General features: G+C 35.7%; 1 long non-coding RNA gene across 1 annotated transcript; it reads left to right on the top strand.

The window, feature by feature from the left end:
* The first annotated feature begins 9,487 nt into the window (after window positions 1–9,487).
* Window positions 9,488–17,733, top strand: LOC138104621 (uncharacterized). Its single transcript, XR_011148166.1, has 3 exons — window positions 9,488–9,654; window positions 11,362–11,469; window positions 17,597–17,733. It is a non-coding gene; the product is annotated as an uncharacterized lncRNA (long non-coding RNA).
* Window positions 17,734–18,044: the final 311 nt, after the last annotated feature.

The raw sequence follows: 18,044 nt of genomic DNA on the forward strand, positions 1-18,044 counted from the left end.
TAATGAGAGCTAAAGGGTAAAGCTGGCTGCTCTCAAATCCTCTGTGGCCAGAGAGCAGGTAGTTGTTCACTTTTCAGGCTGCAGCAGTGGTACAGGATTGCTCCTGTAGGTAACAGCTGTCCAAGGGTAGAGAAAGGAGTCTGCAAGAGGATTTCTGGTGTAGTAGCTCAGGTTGCTTGCCAACATATCTGTGTCCATTCTTGATTATTTCTGGCATACATTGCTTGAGGGAGAGCTGAGCAGGGAAATCTCATGAAATCTAAAATAACCTTGTTCAAAATAAGTAGGTTGTTTTGTACTGCTTTCTTTAAATCTTTAAGAAAATAGATCAGGATATATATATAACCTCCTTCCTTCTCTGAAATTTAATTTGACTCAGGTATTCTACATTACCAACCCTTCCTCTCAAATATCCAGAAGAAATTTGTTTTTGTGTGTGCCTGGGGCAGGGAGATGTATATATTTTGCTTTGGGCACAGTGAGCTCCTGTGCATGCAGCAAATACCCCTCAGTGTCTTTTTTGGCAAGGGTTAGCACTACAGGACTATCACTGCTGTCCAGGATTTTGTTTTCCTAGCTGAGAAATGTGGGAGCAAGGCAATGTGATTTAACCCATCTGCTCAGAGCAAAGGCAATTATTTCTTTCTGGCCCTCTCAGTCCTTCATGGGTGTGGAAAATAATTCTATTAAACTCTAGCTTTGGGATTGCCACCTGCCCTTCTCCCACAGGATCCCTGTATTCTTCTATTTGTCTCTTCAGTATCAGGGAATTTCAATATATTTGGCCACTTGGCACTTGCACTGTTCTCAAGAACACAGGAAAAAATATCAAAGGTCAAGTGAGGAAGAGGAAGGACTGGATCAGAAAAAGTCAGAAGACCAAGTGTTCCCACCCTGTGGTATTTTTGACAAGATGTAGAACGAGCTGTGCAGGTTTGCAATTTTATTTCAGCAACAGCCATGGTTTTAAAGCATTATCAACCATGTCTGGTAAACACATGTGCTCTGGCAAATTTCAGCCATCATAGCAGCTTCAGCTGTGCACCTCTCCTAGCAAACTACCCAGTAAACCAAAGTTATTCCTCTGAACAGGAGAAATATTTGTTGACCTGAAGACATCTGCTTAGAGAATAACTGTGATGGCTATTCTGGGAGGTGTGTCTAACAAATGTTAAACTCAAAATGTTGGTCTTTTAGACATTTGCATTATATGGTATAATTTCTTCAGGCTAAAACTATCTAGGTGTATAAAGCTAAAATAAAGCCAGTTAAAGCAGGTTAAACTCTAGTCACCTAACTATTGTCCAATTTGCTGCTTCAACTAAGATTGGCCACAATAAAACCAGACAAGTCTAGACAAGGCCAAGCAAATCCTTAGGCCTTTATATACCTGTCATGAATGAACGTTTTAAGGTGGCTTAAAGAATCACCATCACAGGTATCGGCCAAAACAGGTTTAATATCAAAGAGGCAGCATGACAAAGTTTGTTGGCAAGATTCCCTCTACTTTTTACTAGATAGTTAAAGCATACCAAGGAAAAGCAAGCAAAAAATCCAAAATCAATCAATTAAAACCCTTAAGTACCTACGTGGAGACTTGAGGGAGATTGTGGGGGTGGTAGGATGGGACAGGAAGAAAACAATGGGAAAGGGAAATGAAAAAAAGAATTCAGAAGACCCTCCTGTTAAGCCACAAGTTTCAGAGTAGATGCTCATGGCAACTGAGCCAAAATTTGACTCATTAAGCCTAAAGGCCCAACAGCATTTAACAGCATTTAAACTCAATTGCAGCTAGTACAAGGTTTGATCCATTAATAATGATGGGAGCAGCACAATACGGAGTTACACCATGTTGAACCTTCTACTGTGGGAATACATGTCTCTCATAAAGGGTTGGACTTTACAGAAAATACTAGTAGTTGTTGATTCCAGGATTTAATGTATTTACTATAAACTATGCTAAGCATCATATACACCTTCACTCTCACAATTTATTTCAAAATAGTCTAAAACATAGCAGTTGTGTATAAGAGAAATAATTTTAAACATTCTAGATTAATGAATGTGTTCATTTCTATTTTTCTTCAACAAAGTCAAATAACAGGGTTATGAGGCTTAGTTGGTAAATATTTTTCCAAACCGGAAGTGTTGTTTTCATGCCACTAACAGGCTTAGCTAAAGACTGTACACCATTTATAACACCTTAACTATGAAGCTTGTGTTTTCATGAACTGTGCTAATTTAAAATAAATCCTCTGCTGAGCTAATTAGGAAGGTGTATTAATCCTGTATAATTCCATGTTGAGCTCATTTCTTCTTAGATAAAGGTCCTGAATTCCCCTTGTTCTGAATCTTTTGAGCTTGTTTAGGTGATAATGGTGGAAATACTAGTAAAAAGATTACACCAAAAGTTGCTGTGATTACTAACACATCTCAAACTATAGAGCAAGATGCTTCCTCCAACTCCTCAATATAGGCACCCAGGCAATGTGTATATAGTAGATACTGCATACACAACTCTGATTCTATACCTCAAAATGGAGTGGAAGGGCAGCGATGCCCCTGAACAATGCCCTACGGAAAGCCAAGCCACAAATTACTTAGTTTGGATCAGAAATATGCAATTTATGAAACCTTGAATAAAAAAATAACCTCTCCATTCACAGGGAACACTGAAGAAATTCTTTCTAGGATAAAAGAAAACTAGAGCACTTCAGTAATATAACCCTTATTATTATAATGTATTTCTATTGTACTAGAACACCTCTGTAATGCCACTAAGAAGCCGAGTCAGTGTCAACTGAGTGTTCTACTTAGCATGGTTGTTTTATTAACAGACACTGATATTTTTTCCCAAGGATGACTGAGAAATAAGGAAGGTGGAAACTTCCTGTAAATTCATAATGCCCAAACGTCCTGTCAGGTAATGTTTGTCTAAATGTGAAATGTTCAATTATTTTCTCATACAAAAGTTTCCCAAAGAGCCTAAAAGATACAAAATAGTAGCAGGGCATAAATGCTAAGTCATGATCTGAGAAAAATTATTCCTCTCTCTGAAGAGGAACACTGATTTTCATGTCAGATTATAAATGGTTTTCCAACCTCATAAGGCTAAATAAAACATAATTCTAAGTGAATCAAGCTTTACAAAGTCATTTTCCAATGTTGTTGACGTGATCACTATTAACTCCTTCCCTCAAAAAGGCCATTAACTATGTAGAAAGACAACTCTTCTGAAAGCTCCCCACCTGGCTCAGGGACTTTCTGATTGACCTGGGAGTAGACTATCACAAAAGGCTCTGAAAGAAACAGAGGCTTCTGTCTTCAGTATTCTGCTAATCAAGTCAGATGGTCCATAGGGAGAGCCAGTGGAATATCCATTTACTATAGCTCATTCACATGAATTTGACATCAGTTCAAGTACCAATAGCCGGTGTCCTCAAGATAGTCCCTCCTTTCATAAGCAGTCTCATTCCAGACACCCTCACTGCCTGACCTTCCAAGAATTTCAACTACCTAGAATTCAACTCCTAATTTAGGATTAACAAAGCATCTTGACCTATCCAACTGCAATTGAATATTCTGAGATTAATTTTCCCCTCAGAAAAACAGCATGAAAAAAGGTTTACTTACACAGAAAGCATGAAAAAATGTTTTGATTAATATATGTGCAATCATATTTGTTTGCAAATATGATCTGTAAGATAGTACTTCTTAGAAGTAGGTAGAAAATCCTTTAGATATTTTTTTTTTTGCTTTCCATTGCTGACATACCACTGTAATGTGCAACTGCAAGTGTACAAAGGCACAGTGCTGCACTTAGGCCATACAGTACTGCCATAGAGGAGTTCCAAAGCAGTGCCTACACCATTTGACCCAGTCACTGGTTGTTAAGTATCTACAGAAACCCAGGGAATGATTATTTAAGTACCACTTAGAGCTCCACTTCTACAATCAGTTTGTATAGGCATCTACTGCAATCAAGTCTTGTGTCTACAGATGAGCAATCCACTGACAAGAACACCGGATAAAATAAAATCCCAGTTCTTCAGCACTCAGGGTTAAGTTATTAGTCATTACCAGATCATATTTCAAGTTGAGTTTTTAAATCTGAAAAGCTATGCTAGCAGAACCAAAATGGTAAGTTAGTTAAACTCTTGCTCTGGCATTGTCTTATGCATCCCATTTCTCAACCCATACATTTTTCAGGGGTCTTTTTGGAAATCTATGGAAAGTTACCTCAGGAACAATGCAAATGGAGAGAGTTCTATACAGCAAGCGTTAGACAACTGTTCCAAGACAAACAGTTTAAAAGCACTGTATTCTGGGGACAGTATTTTAAATTTTGCTTACAGAGGCTGAGCAAATTTAGGGCAAGAAATGAGCATTTATAATCTATTAATCAAAATATTATTAAGTCATGCAGCTTCTTTACTGGTAAGGGGAGGAAAACACCGTAAATATCAGTTGAAGTTTAATCACTATAATGAGTTTTTGGCACATTTTTCAAAACACCTGCTAGTAATACTGCAGCATCCTTTCCAAGAAAGTAGATTGCTACCAATTCAGCTCTGATTTTGTGGATAATATCAGATTGTCAATGGGCTTGAACTCCTTAGAATGCAATAGTTTTGCATTATTGTGTCTAGACTACTTTATAATTTGTTAGAATGGGATAGCTTCTGAAGCAATATCATCATACAGGAAGTAAACATGAGGGATCCTGATGTACAAGTGATCCATGGGACTGTCATGGTCAGGCCACATATAGCAGTCTTCTTGTTTCAGCATTCAAATTCTGCAGCAACTTGCCATTTCTACAACAATAAGAAACAGTTACAACCCATAACCTGGAAGTTTGACTGTGATCTGATGTCCTCAAGAACAATCGGTTTCTGCCATGAAATCTAAAAATTCTGTCCTTATACATGTCATTGTCTTCTAGCCAAGGAAACCTTTGACAGTTAACCTGCAAAGAACTCATTCTCTTCCATATATTTTCAGTAACTTTATTCTTTGTCAACCTTTCGCCAAGCGTTCCTAGAGAAAGCAAATTGAGTAAAGCAAAAAATGTAAATTGCATGTCAGGAATTATTAGGAGAGAAATGAAGTACAAAATATAGAAAATTACTCTGCCATGGAATAAATTTATGTTTCACTTGCTACTTAGATCCTGGTTCTCTTTCTTAGGGATATAAGGACAGGTTGAAAGGTCAGGTTCAAGAAGGTCTCTACACCAATCACAAGAATGGGCCTTCTTGCCTCCAAGAAACAACTAAATAAACTAGGATTATTGAGCAACCAAGAGAGATATGATACAAGTCTACAAAGTGAAGGAGGTTATAAGAGAGTGAACCAAATATATTATCGGAAATAAGTAAATAATGATGATGATAATAAAAATAATAAAGGTCATGATTCCTCCTACAATATCAACTCTAGAAAGATGTCAGTTTAAACTAGTTTAAGAATGGACTAGATATGTGTAAGGAAGAGAAATACAGTGATACACATAAGTGAGGCATGGCTACCAAAATGGTCATGGATTGACAATGCACAAAAGCTACCATACATTCTAAATTTATGTCTCCCAGCTACGCAGTTTTTTAGCTGCTAATACAGGTAAAGTACTTAAATCTTTGACCTAGGCCAATAGAGCTGGTTTTACATGCTCTGTGACTTTTTCTGCCATTTCTTTCAGTGCCTCTGAAGCCTTTCAGATAGGCCTACAACCTCTTTATCTGCTGTCACTATTCTGGTTTTGCTACAGCTTTTCAGAACAGATGTTTGCAACTGGGAACTGTCACAGGTAGAAGAAGTGGAGATAATTCACCAGGATGGTGCAGTAGAGGAAAATTTACTGCATTACAATAAGGTTATCATTAAGCTAAAACTAGTTGGATTATAGTTTCATGAAGTTCATGCTCTGCAAATACAGACAGTGAAAACCATTCCATAGGTTCGCTGTCAGTAATTTGGTTCAAATACAAGAATCTGTCTATGATGAAAATGAAACAAGCCAGTAAAACATGCTGGTTTATACTGATCACAATATGATTCACTTCAGCACAATGGGATTTTGGCCTCATGGTCCTACACAGCCCATTCCTTTGTAGAGGGCTATTTCACTAATTTCTTTTTAGTCTTATGGACAACTGATTATTCCATCCAACACTAGTTAATTTCTCTAATCATCCCTTTTAATGTAAACAAAATATATGCTAACCCACAAATACACAACTTATTAATACCATGATTTTTAATAAAATATGCCTTTTGTAAGATAAGGGATTATTTTATATCTTTTCACTGTCAGTTCCTCTAAGGGGGGTAATATTGCTTCCTGTCAAAATAATACATCTAAAAAGAATAGAGATGAAAATAATATGAAACCTATTTGACCATGGTTGTTTCTCAATGTATGTAGAAGGAAAAGGATCTGGAGGCATCAGTGAAAGAAAATATGAGAGATTGCTGATAAAAATTCACTAGGGAAAACAGTTTTTGAGAAAAACTTATCATACAATGTCTTCTGAATATCTGTGGGCAGTAGATACAGGATACAGTAAAATGTTGAGGGAGCAGTATGGCTCTACAAAGTCTTGTTCTCAGAGCAGAGCCCATGACCTGTTATAGCTGCCTCCCTTGGGAAGAGAAATCAGCACAGCTTGTTCCATATGTGACTGTGGAAGAGAGTTTGTTGTGTGCAGAAATCTGAGCCAGGTGTAGAGCTCCTGGGAAATAGGTCTGCTTCCAGATTCAAAGACCTGCTGTTGCTTGCAGTTTCCCTTCCATGCTCCTGTCAGTAGATGAAATTCTTGATTTAAAAATCTCCTCAGCCTTAAAAAAGGAGATGTCAGACAATGCCTAAATACATCAAGTGGTAAAAAGGCCATGTTTCCTAACTTTGAAGAGAGCTGAAAAATAACTACATAGGTTTTTTATCATGACATGGAAGCTGGGTTTTTCAAAGAAACATTACATTTACAAGAGCAGCTGCTTTTACCATAAAAATATATAGTTACATGGCATGCAGGTGGTTTTTATAAGTTTAAGAAACACATTCAACAGACCTGTAAGATGGTACCGTTGCAATATCCAGAACATTTTTTTGTTTTATCCAGCTGCTGAATCAATGCAATTAAGCCTATATTACTCCAAGGGCAAGATGAAATTATAGCTACTATGTTTAAAATAGCATTAAATTAGATGACCAGTTTTTAAAAATTACAAAACATTAGAGAATAAGAAATAAACATAAAATTTCATTTAGAAAAATCCTTCACTTGTAAGTTATATATACTTTGCAAAATATATGTTTCATCAGGTGGCAACACCTGATTTTGGCCATGATTTGTATTTTATATAGCTCAAGGATTTTAACTGAACAGATACCTTTGCAATATCATGGTCTTCATTATTCACAAAAAAGAAATAATGCTAAAATTATCTGCTTTGTATGTTTTTTCTTCAGCATTCTCTTGAACTGCTTATTCTTTGGCTCTGTAGTGTTTATTCATTTTAAATATCATAGCAAAGGTCAAGTAAAGTATATGCACACAGTTACAATAGCATAAAATGGTAAAATAATAACTACCTTCATTTTCAAACACTTCTTTATTTTATCATCCTTACCTGTAAGATTTATAAACCTGCCTTTCTAAATTCCTTGTCAATAATAATGGGTGTATTTTTTAAATTATTGAGGAGTCCAAATGTGGTCCTTGATCAGACTAAAGCAGAACTGAATCACTGTAATTTCATGAGCTTTTTAAGAAATGTTCCAACCTCTTGCTAATAAATGCAGTTTATTCATATTAAAATCAAATGTAACCTTATCACTGAGGATATAATTTGCAAAATACTCATCAAGGTAATGTCAAATATTTTTTGAAAGGCCTTTTTACTTTCAAATTCTGTTTTCCCTGTGCCTGCTTTTCCTTTTTCCCAGGTTTTAACTTTCCACTGTTCAGACTACTGCTTTTTTTTTTAAAAAAGTCTCTATTTTCCTAATGAATTTTGTTGAGGAAATCACATCAGAACTGAGAGAAGCATGAGTGGGAGCTAGAGGAGAGGGAAAAGAAAGAGTTTGAACAGAAACCAACGACATTTTTTGTTTCAGATTGAGTTAAACTGACTGATTTGGGTGGAAGAGAGTTTGTTGTTTTTGTTATTATTCAAGTTATTATGCATGATTGGTGAACAATATTTTATATTGCCTTAAATAAATACTTTTTCAGATAATCCCTGTGTGTGTAAATACGCCATGCATGTAAATAAGCGGGGTTTCTGAGCCCTGAAAAAAATTTGAGAGTTTATATTGTTATAAAAAATTGCCTGTTCCATTACCAGTTGAAATGTTTTATTTATATTTTTGTGTTTATATTAAATTTTTAATGAATATATGTACCAATCTCATTTACTTACTTTTAAATTTGGAGTAACTGAAGTCAAAACCAAAATGTCTTTCTTTAATGTTTTCACAGAATCACCGAATGGGTCAGGTTGGAAGAGACCACGGTAGGTCATCTGGTCCAAGCTCCCTGCTCAAGCAGGGTCATTGCCAAGCACATGGCACAGGATTGTGTCCAGATGGTTCTTGGGTATCTCCAGTGAGGGAGAATCCCCAGCCTCTCTGTGCAATCTGTTCCAGTCCTCAGTCACCCACACAGTAAAGAAGTTCTTCCTTATACTCAGGTGGAACTTCCTGTGCACCACTTTAGTCCATTACCTCTTGTCCTATTGCTTGGAACCACTGAAAACAGCCTGGTCCATCCTCTTGACACATTCCCTTCAGATACCTATGTAAATATCTATATAACTTTTCAATGGTGTTTGGGCCCGCAAGACTTAAAGCAGCTTTCCTCTCTAAAGTATACTGTGATAATTTTAATTTAACTCAGAAGTTCTAGGCCTCATTGGAAATAGCATGTTTTCTAGAAAGCTTATGTAGATAATAACCAGTGAAACAAATGACTTTTTAGCCAATCTCACTAACTGACCTTGTAACAGTAACAGATATAACAGTTCCATCCAAGAAAACAATTTTGTTTTAGTAACAGGCTGCCTAAAGGTACTTACTCCAACAACCGCAAAAAAGTATTATCTTGGGTGCAGCATACCACTGTACCACTAAGGTACTAACAAGGAGTTAGTCACCAGACTGTAGATTGAGAGGTACTTTATGTACCTTTTATTACTGCTGTCTTGGGGTGACTTTATGATGTATATCCCGTATCGCTGCCCTATGCCCAGAAATTAATTCTTGTGCCTTTCTATGCCTTTAAACTGAGCCTGAGAGGAGGAAGGAAAAACTGAGCAAAACTTTTTCAAAGCAGTTTGCAGCTTGTTCAAGGTCACACAGAGATAGCGACTGTTTTTTTCCAGCTGCGGTGGGGGAGCGAGGAAGCACCCGGCTTGCAGGGTTTTTTTCCAGTCAGCTTTTGGCCAGTTTTTCAGGTTTTGTTTCTCCAGAGAGAGACTGAGAGTTGAACTTTTTTCCTTCCCCGGAATTTCAGATTTTCTCCCTTTTCTGCTGGTCTGCTTCAATATCAGAACACATCAGGAGGACTTTCCAGCAAGCACAGAGGGCCTGGGCCTGGGCCAAGCCCCAGCTCCGAGGAGACCAAAAGGAGGACTCTAACGCTTTCCCAGGTTTTTTCTCCATAGTGAAATTTTATTATTTAGCATTATTTTCCTTTTCCCATGTGTTTGTTAAACAAATAGTTTTTATCTCTTTGACTTTTCTTCGAGGAAAATTTATTTTTCCCGAACCTGGTGGGGGAGGGGTGGTTGTGCCTTCTCTCAGAGGATTTATTTCTAAATTTGACCAAACTGGAACAACTGCATATAAATACTGCTAAGGACTTGAGTTTGAGACTGGATACCCACTTCAAAACTTACATTCTTTAATCTTGTTCTTTGAGAGAAACTGTTTTTGCTCATTTGTTAAACCAGTTGATCCACAAGCTGCCACATCTTCAGAATGACTGGTAACACAACAACATCATCTCTATTAGCAGTAAAACAGCCCTAAGATTCCTTTTTTCCGTAATTATATTTTTAGCCTTATCCCTTCCAGGTGACTATTGGCAAGAATCTAGAGGCAGCCATTTGAAGATTAAGTGTTTCAGCTCCCTGAGAAATTATTCTTGGTTTGTCCTTCAATCACAGATTTTCTATAGAGGCTGAAATTTTACAAGTATTTTGTCACAGCAATCAAGAAGTGGAAAATGTTTGGAAATAACTAGCACCCCTTTATTTTTTTTCTTTTCCAGAGATAGCATTTCAGTAGTCCATGAAAATGCTCATGGAATTCCAGAAGTGTCATTACCCAAAAGCCAAAGCTGTGGGAACATAGTGACATAAATGTGATGAAACTGATATAATCCAATAGCAGTGGAAATTAATTGGACCTGCACAGCCAATTCAGTCCCCAGTGACAAGAGAGCATGATTATATGAGCTTTCTTAGGATGAGCAAAAAAAAAAAGGATATAAATATTCTAGGAAAACTTGGTAGAGAAATAAATGTCATTGCAAAAGCCATTATCTATTTTATACAGAGGAAAAATAGCTGCTATTGAAGGACTATACAGAAGCTCTACTTACGATTCCTGGCCTTCAGATAAAGTTTTCTTTTATTTGTTTTTGTAGCTGTTTCAACTTATACCTGTTTGAACTGAACAACTCAGCCAGCTGCTCAGTTACTGGGAAAAAATATTTTTATGTTTTTTTAGTAGTTGTTAAAATAAAGAGAAATAATATTTTGACTGAAACATCCAAATCCTGCAATATTGTCTGCTGAAGGTTACTAAATTGAATGAGTGAAATAGATCTCTGGGTTGAAAAGGCTTGTAAAATTTAGAACAAAAAATTATCAACTCCCATCAGAGCTTTCTAAATTGAACAATAATAGTCTTGTGAAAGACTCATTAACCAACAGCAAAAATGTCAAAATTGAGATTATTTAATTTCATAATGCCACAGATCTTATAATACAAGATTTAATCTTTAGATAAGAACTAATTAAAAAGCTCAGGAAAAAAAAGCTTACATTTCAGGTTGTTCTAAAACTGTTCTGCATTATGTATCTGAAAAAAACTCCATGAATGTAGATTTGTGGTTGAGATTTCATCTGTTGAAGTCTGATACTATACCAGACCACTTGTTTTCTACTGTAAAGCCAGATTAAAAAAATAGAATATAGAAACAATTATAATAATCTCCAACTGGAAAGGTACATTTTTGTGATGAATAAATGCTTGGCCTTTATGAGCATTATTAAATTTTATTTGAAAGACTTGTTAAATACATCTATAAAGGTGGGCTTTAAATAATAGCATCTCATCAATTTCTTCAGACACAGGGTGGGAAGGACTTACCACAGCTCTCGAGAAGTATTCATTCAGTCACAACAAGACCTGTATGGATGAGTCTTCTGGCAGACTTCCGTTATCACGTGCAACAGGTACAATTTATTCTCCTATGTGATTATGGAAAGTGGGCTTTGTAGCGACGAGTTTTGTACTGCAGCCTGATGAGAATTTCAAAAGAGATCTGAAATGAATAAAACTTTAAATTTCTCCCAAACTTATCAAATCATATACTGGAAACTTCTGCATGAAAACTTGTTAGTCAAGCAAAGAACTGGGAATGCCTGAGAATGCAACCAGAAATCTGTGGTGTCTTTTCTTTAATTTCCCCACTTTTCACTTTCTTGATGAAGTCCTGCACACTCATTTTCAAGGTTTGTTTTTTTTTTTTTTTAAATAAAGACATATAACTTAGATATATAAATATCTTTAGAATTTCACATACAAAAATAGTTAACCATCATTAAATAAACATACAACTTTGAAATGTATTTTGAGGAAGCTCCAATTCATCGTAGAGAATTTGAGCTAAATTCAATTTTATGATCACTTCTATATTGTTCAGAGATTAATTAAAAAATATGCTAATAAGAGAATAAAAACCACAGCAACTATAGGTTTTCAGTACAATAAAAAAAGGTTGGAGAGCAGATCCTGATCAAGGATAATATCATAAACAATATCACTTGTGTTATTTCAGTCAGTTGATTGCAACCCACATAGACTGTGCCCCTTATGAAGGCTGTGATAACAATATCACTAAAGGTGGAGGAACTTCCTAGAATAAGTGGAGAAATTATTTTACATGGCTCAGTAACATGAGAAATAGGTAATGTGAGATGTAGTTTTTGATGTAGAGGTTTCTCAGCTCGTTATAGTAGACTGTCAGATGTAAAACTGCATTTGAAGGGGTAGAACCATTAAAATAATTCCAGCATAGTTTCTGAGAACAAAATTACTAAATTGTATTTCCAAACAACCATCAAAGCACAAAAAAAGGCAAATTGGTGCTAGTAAAAGGAAGAATAGCATACTGCAGTGTCAACCATAGACATTCACATGGATCACTTAACAGTGAACTTGTGTTCTAAAACCTACCTATTACTAAAATAATACATCTTGACATGACTAGACTATCCTGTATTGCCAACAATATATTAGCTCTTAGTTGAAATGGCGGTCTTTCTAGACTAAGACTTGATCCAAAGAATATAATTTTCTCTGTAGTCACTCATGCCTTAAATACATGGAAACATCATGATATTTTTAAGTTTCTTAATCACCACCCACCTGGAAATGTAATAGTCCATTCTTTTCTTGATGATTTTCAGGGCAGTAGTGAAGCATCACTGGAACTCTGAAAACACAGAAAGTGTACTACAGTCAAATGATTTGAACATTGACAAAGTGTTATTATTGGTAAATGATAACTCTACTAATTCTGAACTTGGGAGACATTATTCTTTCCAGAAATTAATGGGTTATGAGAATAAATATTTGATGAATATTAATAATTTGATTATGAGAATAAAATTTGATTAATAATTCAGTTAATATACTGCATAATACTGAAAAGTAAGCTTTAGGTGATCCATAATTTAATCTTGAAGATATAAGTAACTGATCATTATTATCTGTCAAAAAGTTTTAGAATTATAGAAGATATTTCATTTATCAGATATAAATACATGGAAATTATCAGGCAAGGCCCTATATGATAGCTCTTGAAGAGAGAGAGGTGAAGTTCTCAGTTAAAAGAAGACTAGCACAATAGGTCAATGCACTAGACTTAACTGCAGACATGCTGCTCAGTGACACTGCCTGCTCAGAGCAGTCTCAATTACATGCCCTGAGTGCACCACAGAGTTCTGTCCTCAGATGTAAGAGCTGCTCTGCAAACGACTTTAGATGGATTGAGAAGAAACAGATGATTTAATCAAGATGCAAAAATCCAAACTCTTCTTTCTTTAGTCATGTGTGTTTCAATAGCTTCAGGTTAAGGAGGAAGGAAAGGAGAGATAGGAGATATGGGGATAACTGCCTCTTCTGGCTGCAAAGATTTGAAATCTCATCTCTTCTGTGAATATTTTATTATTGCACTCCAAGGTATTCTGAAGACCTTCCTGAAGATAACTGCACATTGCATGAAGTAGTTCAATACTCGCTGGTCCAGATAATATGAACATGACTTTAGTCTACCTCTGGCTCCATTAAACACTTCAGTTAAAAATATAGGTCTTTGGAATCAGGAATGGGATTCAGATTTACCTGTATTAGGCAAGTGCTCTGTTGACTGTGCAAAACAACGAATGTGGGGTTTTTGGCCTGTTGAATCAATATGCATATACACAGGTTTAGCTAAAAAGAGTAAGTCAAATTCCTTCAGGTGGAATAAAGAACTGAAAACAGGTGCCCTATACCCTAAATCAATGTCCTAGCCCTCGAAGTGCTGGTAAGTTAAACTTTCTCTTCCCTAAAAATGACTGCCCATTCTCTGATTTTGAATATAAAAATGAATTGTTTGAACCTAACAGAAAGACGGTGTGAATTTAGTATTCCTTAGTTTCTAGTTAAGGCACTGAGCTATGCAATGGCATTTTTGGCTGCCATTCCTAAAGCTCTTTGTGTATTTCACAAAGAAATTACTGCGTAATCTGGTGGTTGTAAAAGTCAGGTGCTTCAGAACTTAGTGTTGTGATGTCTCCATTCCTTTTGTGAACCTACAAGTAAAATGGATCTACTTGTAGGCATGGACACTATCCTAACTCATCTGGATCTAAAGAGTTGCTGAACCAGATGGGAGATACTCACATTCTCCTGCTCCTCTCAAAGAGGAAACGAATTCTGGGCTCACATGTCTTACATGAAGGCTTATTTACTCAAGCTTTGGATTACAAGGGACTTTATTGGCTTTTGCTGTTGTGTTCTGTTGAAGGTCTGTTTAACTGCTTATTTGAATCTTATTTGAATCTTATTTGAATCTTATTTGAATAATATATACTTTAAAAAAAAAAACAACCCACAGTTTTTTATGGTATTGAAGGTTTAATTCTAAAGTTATGGAAAAGTGAAGTAGACAAACTTTCACAACATAACATTTTGTTCAGCACAAATAAATTGCTAAACTAGCTACCAAGTAGGTAATTGTGCTACAATTGCCTACCAATTCACTTAAATAGAAAGTATAAAGAACCATCAGAATAATTTAAGAAATAACTGTGTCACACATTTTGCAATATGACATTTTTAAATTGTAAAAAATTGGGGGGAGGAAAACTGAAGGAATAGGAAAGTTAAAAATAAAATGGAATCTTTAGTGCATAAAAGAATGCTTTAAACTGGGTTAGAAGTTGACAGAAGTTAAAAGAGCCTGATTCTATAAAACACTGGAGCTTCTTACGTATTTCTTTATGAAGCTGAACCGGTAGAAGTGAGATCTATTATTTCAATAGGGTTTAAATCAGGGCATGGATAATTTTAAAATAAATTATTTGAATTAGTCCTGAAATATTTATTTATCATTTATTATTATATCATAATAATTTATCATTATTTTATAGTGGGTAAGGGAACTTAGTGTGTATGGTTTCTTTAAAGTTTTGGGATAATATATTCATGAATAATTTTTCTATTATTCACATTCTTCTACCAGTACAGCTTGAAATTTATCATACTGACTGCATAAAGTACTTCTGCACAACTTGTCTGACTTCAAGAGTTAGTAAATGAATGACTTAAATTTCTTTGGAACAAAATAATCCTGAAGTACAATGGATTTCTACTATGCTTCTGAAAGGAATAAAAAATGAATGGCTTTTTTCTTGAGTGGAAATGACAGAATATGGGAGAGTAAGATTTTACAGAGCAACAATAAAGAGAATATCCTACAGAATGCTTTTTAAAAGGAAAATCACCAAAAAATTTCCTTTAAAACTTCTGAATTCCACTATTCTACTATAATAAATTGTATTTGTGGTACAAAAAGTAAGAACATGTGGGCTATGGGTCATATTTGGCTCAATCAAGAGAAACTGGATATATCCCCAAGCTAAACTGAGTGGAGGTTAGAACTACATCAATAAAAAAGATTTTGAAAAATTGTTAGTTTTAATAAGCAAGAGTATGATATGAGTTGAAATGCTCAGAATAATTCTTTCTGTCTTCTTTTTTTTTTTTTTGTCTTTTCAAACTGATCAAGAAACTGGGGTGTTTGATATAGAAAAATGATTAGCAAGTACAAAACACATACACCCAGATTAGTAAGTCTTGTGAAGATCATTCAGTCACCATAAACCAAGATACTGAGAAACTCCAGTATTGCAAGTCTGGAGAAAAAAACATTTTATTCATTGGACTGAAATAGTTTCTGATAATAGCTTCAAAAATGGATTGTTAATCAATAATCCACAAAATAATAGCAATAGAGAAAAGCATAGATGACACGATTACTTTTGCTTTTTTGTCTGCATAAGGATCTGTCACTTGATATGGTACACATTTTCAGTTTCTGCATCATAGGATGATAAGTCCTGGTGTAATCAGCACTTACGTATTGCTGCCCCTAACCAAGTGCTGACAGCTTTTGGAGAAGCATTTACACTGAACTTTTTCCCCTCCCCTTTGTTGAGTCCTGTGAGGTAGGTAGGAAAATCACACATTTTTCTATTTTCTCTATAATTTCTGTCCTCTTTAGGCAGTTCTACTGTGTCTTTCATACTTCAGGCTACTCCTTGGTATAAATGTTAGGTATTGTTGTCCGTCAGTGGCATTGGACATGTCACTGAGAATTCCACACAAAACTCTAATTCAAAGCAGAAGCTAGACAGCATATTCTCTGCCAGAAGTCTAGTGTACTAACACAGCCTGCCACAGGACCTAGCATACTTAAGTACATATAGATCCTCTGATCCCTGGATGCAAACACTGGACTTTTTTTCCTTTGTTTGGCCTCATTAGAGAAATAATGCATGGTATATTGTGCACCTTCATTCTCATGTTTTTAGTGATCTGTGCATAAATAACACTCTATTGCACTATATTTGTGCTCTTGACTGCTGTTTTAAAGTAAAATTGGTATTCCTTCTACTAATTTCTTACATTTAATTTTGCACCTATAAACCTTTTGGCCATCTTTCTGCCTGTTTTCATAAGGTATGAATCCTGTGCTTTTTCTTCTTTTTGAGTTCTGTTTTGAGGCATCATACATCACTTTCCTAGCCAGTCACTTTCCATTTATGCTTTATCTCCTCACACTGAGCCAATATGATGCACTGAGTTGCCATGTTGGTGTGTTATTATACAAATGTAACCAGATGTGACATAATGCAATGCTGAAGGGCAGCTAGAATTACTCCCATTTTCAGACCAGGAAATTATTGTCACTGTGAATATCCATTCATGGAGGAGGCTTCTGAGCTGTGATGAATGTCCACTCTTGTGTTTATTGTGTCTTGCATAAGGATAAAGAAGACAGAGAAAAATTGATTGACATAAGTATCATCCTCAGGTTATAATCCACCTCCTTATCATTCCATATGATATCACTCTTTCTACAATTTATATTGATCAGAATCTTCCAGTTTAGAAGGAAGTGAACCAAAATGATATGACTGCTGTTTTGCAAATTCCCAAGTGTAAAGAATTATAAGAACATTAAAAACAAAGAATGAGGAAGCAATCTGGAAGTATGGACCCAAATGACTTGAGCTGTGACTCACTGAAGACATCCTATGGAACTTAAGGGTTGTTAAATGGGATGAACTTAATTTAATTTCATTCTGCCCATCAGTACTACTGTTAAGGGAGTAATTACAATAATGAAAACATTTTTGTTTCACCAAATTATATAGGGCCGTCTTTAACTGTATGGACCCAGACAGTACTCTGATGGATGAATTGCAAAAAAAAAAACCAGAAGAGAAACATAATTGACCTGTCAGAGACAAAAGAAAGAACACTCTGGTCTTTGATCCTGCACAGAGAACAATCTTTCTTGCTACCACCAAAATTCCTATTACATTTTTGCATGGGGTGCCAGTAACAAAGAATATCCTCCTTGGTGGCTGTCAGCATGTGCCTTTGAACCCCTCCTCCAAGTGGTTGGATGGCACATGTGCAGGGACTGTTAATCTGGTGAGCACTCATGATTCCACTATAGTTTTTAAGGATAAAAAAATGCAGAGAATTGATTGAAGGCATTCCTACGATTCTTGTTTTATGCAGAATCATATGGGCCAGGAAGCATGAATGTGTCTTTCCAAACAGACCTGGGAAACCCACACTACTATTATCTGTGTGCTGTCTAGATTGTGGATAAATGATGGAAGAGATTTTTTAACAGTGCATTTACAGTGCTTTCTTGTAAGGTAAGTTCACTAAAAAAGTGTATTCTCTGATTCACAAGCAGAAAGCCAGCATTATTTCATTTGCTGTCTGATGGAAAGCCTGCCATAAAATAATATCTTTACCGGCTTGTCAGCACATTTATTTGAATAACAGAGTCATTAGGCTGAAGTGTAATTTACTGTCTGAGATATGCTTAAATGCATAATGCAATATCTTTTGTGTCTTAACAGAGTGTGTGTATATATGCTAAAAGGAAAGCATATTGAGATAGTTTGATAACATTATCTTCTACCTTTCCATGACAAATGTTTATTAAAAATCATCT

Source organism: Aphelocoma coerulescens, chromosome 1A (assembly GCF_041296385.1).
Source record: "Aphelocoma coerulescens isolate FSJ_1873_10779 chromosome 1A, UR_Acoe_1.0, whole genome shotgun sequence".
In the NCBI taxonomy this organism is placed as follows: Eukaryota; Metazoa; Chordata; class Aves; order Passeriformes; family Corvidae; genus Aphelocoma; species Aphelocoma coerulescens.